The 11,354-nt window shown below is 39.6% G+C and overlaps 1 protein-coding gene across 1 annotated transcript in view; it reads right to left on the minus strand.

Moving 5' to 3' along the window:
• The window catches only part of NGEF (neuronal guanine nucleotide exchange factor), a 151,952-nt gene extending 141,045 nt beyond the window's left edge, over positions 1-10,907 (minus strand). Inside the window, exon 1 of the mRNA XM_088479259.1 lies at positions 10,731-10,907. The gene's annotated coding sequence lies outside the window, so the exon portion shown is untranslated. The remainder of the gene's footprint in view (positions 1-10,730) is intronic.
• Between the last annotated feature and the right edge of the window lie 447 nt (positions 10,908-11,354).

An 11,354-nucleotide genomic window follows, 5' to 3' on the forward strand; every position in this document is an offset into this window, starting at 1 on the left:
GATATAGCCTGAGTTTAGTCAGTACATTGTAGGTATTTGAAATTCTACCAGCATGGGTATAGAGCACAGGTTCTTAAACTCGGCCCTCAGGACCCCAAACAGTGCATGTTTTCCAGGTCTCCTCACAAAATCACAAGTGAAATTAGCTCCACCTGTGGATCATTTAAAATGTGTCAGTGAGTAATGAATACACCTGTGCACCTGCAAGGTGACCTGGAAAACGTGACCTGTGTGAGGTCCTGAGGACGGAGTTTGAGAACCACTGGTATAGAGGACCAATTTTGCACCTACTGTGTACACTCCAGTATAATCTGAAAGCCAGAAGCAAGACCAAATGGAGACACTTTCCTTTGAAAAATCATATCTGATATGGGCAGAATTATCTTCAAGCATCAGAATGTGGGGGAGAGTGGACTGTAAGGAACATGTTTGTATTTTAAAAATAATAAAATACAATTAGACCAGAGGCATAGCAGAATTGTTTATCCACAGCAAAACATATATCTCTACTAAATATGTGTTAATTCAAAATAGTAAATAAGCTCCTATAGGGATTCCTTCCTCTATAGCTCCCCCCTGTCTAGCACCCAGTCCCACAGTATGTGTCTGCTATCCAGGTGCTGAATTTTTAATTCTAATTCTCAGGTCAGATGTAAAATAAATTATAAAATCAAAGTCTTAGTTCTGCAGAAATTAAGGGTCAATTTACTAAATGGCAAAAACGCTTTATCTCTGGCTGAATATGTGGTCAACAGGGCTTCATCCTATATATCTAGGGGTCACTATGGGTGATAGCCTGAACAGGTGATAGCTTTCCCACGCAATGCATGAAGAAGTTTATATAAGACTACCAAAGCAATTCTTGTTTTGTTATTGTCATCTCAGAATGGTGATAACGGAATTATAGCAATTATATAATACTTTATTCTTTAAATATATAATTTTTAATATATTTTTTATTTGCATATTTTTCTACATATTAATTTATTATTTTAATAAGTGGAATACTAGCCGGGTAGTGCATGCATATGTCCCTTAAAATTGGCAAGTATCGCTTAGCTTCCTCGTAGAGATTTTAATGGCAAATTGAAGCAATCAGTGATTTTCTATCACTCATTTTGATAAATAGACCACTAATGTTGGACAAATATACACTGTAAGGGCTATGGAAAGGTAAAAAAGTGGAAGCACATGTAATACCAAACATCAGTAGTTGTTGGTTGTATATCCACAGAAAAGCCTGAATCATGCGCTTGCCCTTGAGATGAATGATAGTGACACTCCTACTTTGCTAGTGTTGTCCACCTTTTATTCTTACATGTAATAAAAGATTAGACAATAAGTGATAAAAACAAAAAATGGTCTGCAGGGACCAGATAGGAAAACATTGTCAGATGCAGTTCTCACACTGAAACCGGAGAATGGACAACGTAAGAGTAAGATTAGAGCATACCTGCAGGCTGTTCCGGTTATCCTTCATTTTCAGGATGTGGAATAGATATTTAGAAAAAAAAACTATAATACAATCTTTTTTAGTGTGTATACTGAATTCAATTCTCACTGCCACTTCTCCTTGGACTTAATATTATATATGTCATTAAAAGTAGTATTTGAATTACTGAAAAATATTATTTATAAAGAAAGTCCAGCAAAGATGTCATGACGGGAACTGTAATAAAGAAGTACATCACAGTCTGTACAACACATTAACTGTTTAATAGCATCCTGAAAAATGTAACAAGTAATACCAGATGGGCTAATTGCTCTGTAACCTTGGTATATAGAGTTTGGTAGCAGAGACAGATTTCGGATGAAGTAGGAATGAGAGCTGGAGGAAGTGAGCCCCCCAATCTAATTAACGCTAATAAAGTGTTGAGCAGCAATAATTCTTATTGCAGAATAACACTGACAACATTGCTGTTCGCTAAATACAACTCTTCTAGCCAGAGTATGCAAAACATAAAACTAGCAAAAAAAAAAACAGCAGAAAACTCCCCTAAATGTAGCAGACATATTGGAACACACAATTATAAATCTAATACCAGAGATACAGAAAAATAAACTTGTATTATACTATAAAATATCCCCATTAATTTGATTACGTTGCTACTCAGATTGCAGATTTCTGCACTTTATATTAACCTTCTAATAGATATATATAGGCACATGTACATCCAGCCAGTGACGGAAAAACATGAGATGTAAGGAGCAGTGAAATACTTGCTACCAGCATCTACCTACTACACCCAGTAATGTTTTCTTTGCTCTTGTTGTTCCATTTTTTTATGAGGTGAAAAACACAGCAGTGCTCTAGGCGATAGATTTACTAAAGTGCGGTTTTTAGAAGTGGAGTTGTTGCCCCTAGCAACCAGATTCTAGCTATTATCTTCTACAAAATGCTAGCTAAAATGATAAGTAGAATCTGATTTGTTGCTATGGGCAACAGCTCCACTTCTAAAAACCTGCACTTTAGTAAATATACCCCTAAGTATATATACCCCTAAACACTGCCGAAGTATTCCTAGCTGGTGAAGGCTATCACTGGTTATCACAAACGATAACCTCGACCGCAGCAGAAGCCAATTTATTGAGGACAGCAGTGGTACTAGCATGTGCAGATGGACAAGGTACTGACCTGGCAATTGGCGAATGACTAATCTTACCGCTGCTGGCCAGGAAGATAATCATTGCTCAGTTGGCCTATAAAGAATACTTTCTATCGCTGGCATGAGCAGAGATAGAAAATAATCTTTTCAGAGGGGTCATAATAAATAGATACCTCCAGTGGCAGCTCCAGAGGTGGGGTTTCAGCACAGTCCAAAATTCAATAGCTGAGCTACACCAACTGCCCCTCCAAACGCTGCTAAACATCGACTCACTGGCAATTGACATTATCCTACCTCTGGAAATAATCTCACCAGGAGACTAGTAGCACCAGGTTCACTTCTGTCTCTAGAAGTGAAGTGAATCTAGAAGTAACTGTTCATTTACACCAGTCTCTCCTGCATGTTGGACAACGTTCTCAATTTCTAATTTGAATTATTTTTGTATAATTTAAAATACAATACAAAAAAAAAAAAAAGCACTTTTACATTTACAGTCCTTTTTTCCCACCCAAAACATTTGTTTATATTTGGACTTTTGCAGTAGTTTAAATGAATTTGCATAAATGGTTGTGTCCGAGATATTTTCATCCAATCACACACAAGCTATATTTGTCATCATCATCATCATCATCGTCAGCAAGCAACTTGCATCTGGGTTAACACCAGCTGTGGCGGTTTCAGACATCGGTTTCGCAGCCATTTAAGTCACAATTCGTGACTACACACCCACACCACGCCCTCACTGTACTTTAGGCGCTTCTGATTGCCCCATATCCATGGCTACATACTGTACATACCTGCCCCCTCAAGGGCAGTTCACATTTAAAATGGGATAAAGCTGAAAGTGACATTCCAAAAAAGCTTAAACCTGTGCTTACTTCCAATTCTGAATAAGGTCCTGTATGTATTTGCTGTCTGACAGCAAACTGCTGTTCTATGTAATCCACAATTTCAAGGTGAGAAGAAGCTGGCTGCAGTGTCCTTCATTGGGATTAGCAATCTATATTGTCATTTACTGATATTAGCTAGTAAGCAGAAGGAGTTTTAGTTGCAGCTCACTAAACTATTGTTGCAGTGTGAATCCATTTTGTGTGGCTGACAGATGAGTGGTTTCCACGCTGTGCAATCCCCAGCTGCAGTCAGACACTTGGGGCACCTTACCATACTAGTATTTCTGGCTTTTTAACAACACCTTAATAATTATGTTCTCTTTTTTTTTTTAACAATACAAGGTAGTGATATACTGTACTTACATCTCTACTTGTTGCCTAGGGATGAGTGGTATGCAAAGCAAAAATAGGAATGAACAGCACTAAGAAACGCATGCAGACCCTTTAATACGTAGCCTAGATAAGTAAGGGTACTTTTTCTGAGTTGTAATATACGAGGAGAGATTTATAGATTTTAAGTATATTTCAATTAAAAAAGCAAAATATATATATATATATATATCCCGTTCAATGGAATATATATCACATATACTGTATTTATTGAGTTATATATTACTAAAAACAGTCTTGGTGAGTAAAAACCCAAAACACACAAATGATATAATATGTAATGTGGCATTATCAAACAATACATCTATAATTGAATAAGGATATAACAAAATAATAGTAATAATCAAATATTTAAAGTTACTCCTCATCTTATATCATTTGGGAAACTATTTTGTTTAGATGGTAGCATACAATATGTAGAGCTAGATTGGGGTGGGCTGCCGATGACATAGATGAAACACATTGCAGAGGGGGAGAAATGGAATTGGAAAGAAAACAGTAGGTGGGGTAGGGGAAATAATTAAAACGGGTTGGGTATGAAATGCTGATAGCCGGAAAGCCATTTGACTAAATACAGACGCCGCAAGCCCGAACACTGAAGATCCCGACTGGGGCTGGTAAGTACCCTAACTCTCCCCTCCCACGGGGGTGCCTAAACCCTAACCCCCCCCTCCCGCGGCTAAGCGCTAACAGTGCCTGGTTTACCTTCGTTCAGGAAGCAATCTGTCTAGATTATGGTGTCGGGATTTCGGCGCCTATCTTTAGACCTGCGTCGAGATTTAGACGACGGGATTTAGTAAGATGGCTTCCCGACCGTCTGCACTTTGACCGCATCCCATTAAAATAATATACAGTATATTAAAACATTGAAACAGAGCCTGTGCAATTTGGCTTACAATGAAGTTGGCCATACAAAGAATGGACAATTTCTATCAATAGTAATTATTCACACTTCTTGCACAGCTTCCACACTGAAGGGTAGATTGACTACAGCTTCTAAAACAGCCCATAGCAACCAATCAGATTTTCTAGAATGTAATAGAGATAAGGTAGTTAGGATCTGATTGGTTGCTATAAGCAACACCATCACTGGTCAGTTTTAGAAGCTTTACTAAATCTACCCCTGAGACTTTTCAGCATAAAACCTGATAAATATTTACAAGACCAGTTAATAAAGTGTCACAGGTAGCATAATATTTATATTAGTGTCTGCTTTGTAAATGAGTGACTGCAAAGCACTCAATGAGAAAATGGAGAGTAATCATCACCTTGACGTTACAGTGTATCCACCCATTAAAAAATGTCTAGGACGGTCCATTCATCACACAGATGTAGCAATGCCAACTGGTCAGGGTCATGTGACCACAGGAGCAAAGACCATTAGTCATTCGTTCTTATCTGTATTATAAATACATGGGTAGAGTCAAAGCAGTTAAACCAAGTACTGTTTTGCCCTAAGATGAAATAACACACAAAAAAAAAAAAAAAAAAGGAACCATAACTTCATAGTAAAGTTAATATTATTATAATAAACAATAGCAACAAATGCCATTTTGCCAAACTATTTTGCCCTTAATTATCATATTACACTACATCAAAACCTACCGCCATGTGCAGCATTAATTATCACAACAATATATACAAAGCAGTTCCCAGTGACTTTAAGAAACACCACAGTAGTGCCCAGTCAGAGTATAAATATACACACAGCAGTGCACAGTTACAGTATGATCACAATAGTGCCCAGTCATAGTATAAATATACACACAACACTGCCCAGTCAGAGTATAAATATACACACAGCAGTGCACAGTTACAGTATGATCACAATAGTGCCCAGTCATAGTATAAATATACACACAACACTGCCCAGTCAGAGTATAAATATACACACAGCAGTGCTATCATAGAAATTTACAGCACAACCAGTTTTTACCATTGGATTGCTCCGTAAGCGGGAGCTCACAAAGCCGCACTAAGGTGCGTTAAGTCAAGCCGCAGTAAACTAAGATTTTACCGCAGACAAATGACTATGCCCGTAGTATAACTACACACAGTAGTGCCCAGTCACAGCATTATTACAACAGTGTCTAAGTATAGTATAAATATATACACAGCATGCCCAGTCACTGTATGAAACCCCACAGTAGTGCCCATTCACAATATTAAATATCATAACTGAGCCCAGTCATAGGTGTCAATCCAATTAGGTGCGAGTTTCAAGTTGCCATTTTCTCAGTAAATTCATTTAAAAACTTCCATTGAACTAGTCAGAGAAAACGTAAATTTTCAGTTCACACCTCCCTGAGGGGTCTATTCAGCATTGATATTTTTACATAAAAAATACGAAAACTATGATTTCCATATTTTTTATGTAAATCCCCTATTCAGCAATGGGATAATGGAGAAGATAATTGAGTTATCTTCTCCATTACTTCCCATCTCGCAGAGTTCCGCACTGTAGGGATCAGCCATTGATCTCTGCAGTGCTTTAAAATTTTTTGCTATTCAGCAAAGCAAAAAGTGTTAAATCACTCAATAAATATTTCCTTTATATAATGCCATTTCAGAATGGCGTTACATGAAGAAAATACTTAAATTTCTTGGAAACTGCAGGGACAGAGGGAAATTTTCCCATATGTCCCTGCAGCATCTGGTAAGCCCGCCCAGTCTCCGTCCTTGTTTCCCAGTGATCGGCAGCAGGTAAGTCACTTTACTGGCTTTTAAACCTCCCGAAACTGATTGATATATCTATACAGGCATTATACTAGCCTGTATACATGTATATTTATGTGCTATTATATTTAACATTTATACATAAATGTTAAATATAAAAGCACATAAATATACATGTATACAGGCTAGTATAAAGCCTTTATACACATATCAATCAGTTTCGGGAGGCTGGAGCTGTACTTACTGCTCCGCGGTCACCGGGAAGCCAAGACGGAGACTGTTCCCGAGCGCATAACTGAGAATGCGCAGGGAACAAACAGAAGGGAATGTTTTCGGAATCCCGAAAACAATCCCTTCTGTGACATTGCAGGGGCAGCGTGTTATCGCAACTGCGGTCCCTGCTGAAAATATTGCTGCATAGCTTACTTATTTTATCATAATTGATAAAATATCGTGACGATGTTGCCCGATAATATTCTGGGCAACATCGTCAATTTTGCTGAATAGACCCCTGAAGGTGAGAGATGGTAGGGAAAATTGTTTATTTTAAGTTTACAATGCTGGAACACCATGCAGAACTCCCCCCCATAATGAATAATTAGGCTATTGGAAGTCTCCAATTAGCTTAAATAGTCCAATAATTACATTTAATTTTTAGGGGTGTAAAAAAAAAAAAAACCTGCCTCAATTTACCCCCAAATCAACTTTTTTTCATTGCTTTATGCACCCCAAATTTAATTACAGTATTTTTTTATTTGTAGTCACCTCAAAGTGCCCCCAAAGCATCTTTTTTTCCTTTTTACATTTAATTTGTTTTGAGATTAAATTGTATGATTCTGCAAACCAAATTGGCACTTTTTCAGGGTCCAGGAAGGTCACCCCACTTTTTCATGAACTATCATCACAATAGTGCCCAGTCTTAACATAGATATACACACAGTAGTGTCCAGTCACAGTATTATTACAATAGTTCCCAGAAGTAATATAAATATACACACAGTAGTGCCCAGTAAGTCTATTATCACTATAGTGCCTAGTCATAGTATAAATATATACCCAATAGTGCCCAGTCACAGTATTATCACAATAGTGCCCAGTCGTAGTATAAATATACACACAGTAATGGTCACAGTATTATCACAGTAGTGACCAGTGGGAGTATATATATAAATGCACAGTAGTGCCCAATCATTGTATTATCACAATAGTGCCCAGTCGTAGTATAAATATATGCACAGTAGTGCCCAGTCACAGTATTATCACAGTAGTGACCAGTGGTAGTATAAATATCAGTGTCAAACACAGGATTTCCAGAGGGGGATTTCCAAATGCTTAATTTTAGAATGAGCATGGCTTGTCAATGAAGAGGTCAGAATTAGTACTCAACCAGCTTTAAAAAGAGTCATACAAAGTGTATTGTGTGTATTAATTCCAGCATATACAGGACCAGTGATCACAGTAAGCCATTAGATGCGCCAGTAGGCCATCCTGTCTGAGCTGAACGTATGTATTTTAGATGTGGGCACCATTCCAGACTATTGGAGCAAGTTCGGGAGCCTGGAGGAGCAGCAGAAGAACCTAGCACTGCCCTGGACATTTATGTACATATTGGGCTCTATAGCAGTGCATCTCTAACAGTGCATGTTTTCCAGATATTCTAGTTGGTGCACAGGTTATTTATTACTGGCTGATACATGTTAAAAGATCTACAGGTGGTGCTAAGTATTTCATTTGTGATACTGAGAAGAACATGCAGCACTAGTAACAATCTATTATATTACTATTTCTATTGTGGTCATGGTGTGGGCTGGGAAGGGGGGTTTCCAGGCAGATGGAAACCCCCCCCCCCTGCGTTTGCCTATGAATATATGCACAGTAGTGCCCAGTCACAGTATTATCACACTAGTGCCCAGTCACAGTATTAACACAACAGTGTAGTCACAGTATATACACACACAGCAGTGCCCAGTCATAGTATATACACACACAGCAGTGCCCAATCACAGTATTATCACAACAGAACCCAGTCATAGGGCTCGATTCTATTCAGAGCGATGTAAATAACTCCGGGAGTGAGCTCCCGGAGCTATTCAATACACCGCGCTGACAAGTCCGACTAATGATGTCTTCTCTCATCCCTCCGGGGATGAGAGAAGAAATCCGACAAAAGTCCCAGCGCGAGGCTGTTTTCTGCCCTTAGCGCCGGGAAAACAGCCTCGCGCCGGGAAGTTAGGTCAGGGAATGCCCGTTATCGCGCCTAAACACTCTGTTTAAGGCGCAATAACGAGCCTTCCCCGACCTAACAGCGCGATGAATTGAATAGCTCCGGGAGCTATCTCCCGGCGCTATTTACATCGCGCTGAATTGAATCGTGCCCATAGTGTATACATACACACACACACACAAACACCAGAGCTCAGTCATAGTATATACACACACAGCAGTGCCCAATCACAGTATTATCACAACAGAGCCTAGTCACAGTATACACACACACACACACAACAGTGCCCAGTCACTATATACACACACACACGTGCCCAGTCACTATATATACACACAGCAGTGTCCAGTCACTAATATATATATATATATATATATATACATACACACACACACACACACACACACACACACACACACACACACACACACACACACACACACACACACAGCAGTGCCCAGTCACTATATATACACACAGAAATTCCCAGTCTGTCACTATATAAATACAAACAGCAGTGCCCAGTCATTATATATACACACAGCAGTGCCCAGTCACTATATAGACACACACACACACACACAGCAGTGCCCAGTCACTATATATACACACACACACAGCAGTGCCCAGTCACTATATATATACACACACACACAGCAGTGCCCAGTCACTATATATACACACACAGCAGTGCCCAGTCACTATATATACACACACACACACAGCAGTGCCCAGTCACTATATACACACACAGCAGTGCCCAGTCACTATATACACACACACACACAGCAGTGCCCAGTCACTATATATACACACACACACACACACACAGCAGTGCCCAGTCACTATATATACACACACACAAACAGCAGTGCCCAGTCACTATATATACACACACACAAACAGCAGTGCCCAGTCACTATATATACACACACACACACAGCAGTGCCCAGTCACTATATATACACACACAGCAGTGCCCAGTCACTATATACACACACACACACACAGCAGTGCCCAGTCACTATATATACACACACAGCAGTGCCCAGTCACTATATATATACACACACACACACACACACACACACAGCAGTGCCCAGTCACTATATATACACACACACACACACACAGCAGTGCCCAGTCACTATATATACACACACACACACAGCAGTGCCCAGTCACTATATATACACACAGCAGTGCCCAGTCACTATATATACACACACACAGAGCAGTGCCCAGTCACTATATATACACACACACAGAGCAGTGCCCAGTCACTATATATATATACACACACACAGCAGTGCCCAGTCACTATATACACACACAGCAGTGCCCAGTCACTATATATATACACACAGCAATGCCCAGTCACTATATATATACACACAGCAATGCCCAGTCACTATATATATATATACACACACACACACACACACACACACAGCAGTGCCCAGTCACTATATATACACACACACAGCAGTGCCCAGTCACTATATATACACACAGCAATACCCAGTCTGTCACTATATATACACACACAGCAATACAAAGTCTGTCACTATATACACACACAGCAGTGCCCAGTCGTCACTGTATGATGAACCCCACAGCAGAACCCACTCACACGGTACGCAAGCCCAGATGTCCTCCCGACAATGAGATGTCAGTGATAGAATGCTGATACAATGTATTACTCTCACAAACGGTCACCTTGTTTTTTGTTACTTTCTTTGTGTACTGTGTAATATCCCGTGGTCTGTAACATTGGTGTACAAGCAGTGGTGTGTAGTAGCTGTGCTCTGAAGCAGTGGCGTGTAGCTGTGGTATGTATGCTGTCTCTGTAATGCGGTCTGTGGTGCCTGGCTGTGGTGTACGGGGCGACCACCCTTCCAGGGTTCTGACTCATGGGATACTGTACATCACCCCCAACAATACCTTTTCCTGGGACAGCAGCTGGCTCTCTCCCCTGTGCTCTCGGTGACACTGCAGCTGCTCCCGCGGTGCCAAAGGTCTCCAGGTATTTGTGTGCAGCTACTTTGTACTGGCTAATGTCTAATTAAAGAGACAGTGCACCCGCCGGTGAAAGGTAACTTTACAGAGCACAACCACTCCCTATCATTTTATAAAGGTAATAATGCCACATTCCTCTGTGCTATTTATACAACCACTCCCCATGCTTGAGAGCGGAATGTCAGAACAAACAAACAATACATATACACATCTAACACAGTCACCGCAACAAATACACGTCTAACCACTCTAATAACAGTTATACAGCCACAATTTATTTAATTAACGGTGTAATTAGAGAAAGCAACATGTTGTGTAGTGTGTGAATGGGTATTTATGAGAAATGAAAAAAAATAAATATAACAAAACAAGTTACATATTAATTAGTATTGTGTTGCCAGGTATGTATACTTGTGGTGTCAGGTATGTATACTTGTGTTGTCAGGTATGTTTATTTACTGAATGGTGTCTACTGTAGATTAAGAACAAATACACCTGCTCAGTCTTTATGAGAAGTCACATAGCAAAGTTTTATATGTAACATTTTTG

This window comes from Taudactylus pleione, unplaced genomic scaffold, assembly GCF_031769625.1.
Source record: "Taudactylus pleione unplaced genomic scaffold, aTauple2 ptg000229l, whole genome shotgun sequence".
NCBI classification, from domain to species: domain Eukaryota; kingdom Metazoa; phylum Chordata; class Amphibia; order Anura; family Myobatrachidae; genus Taudactylus; species Taudactylus pleione.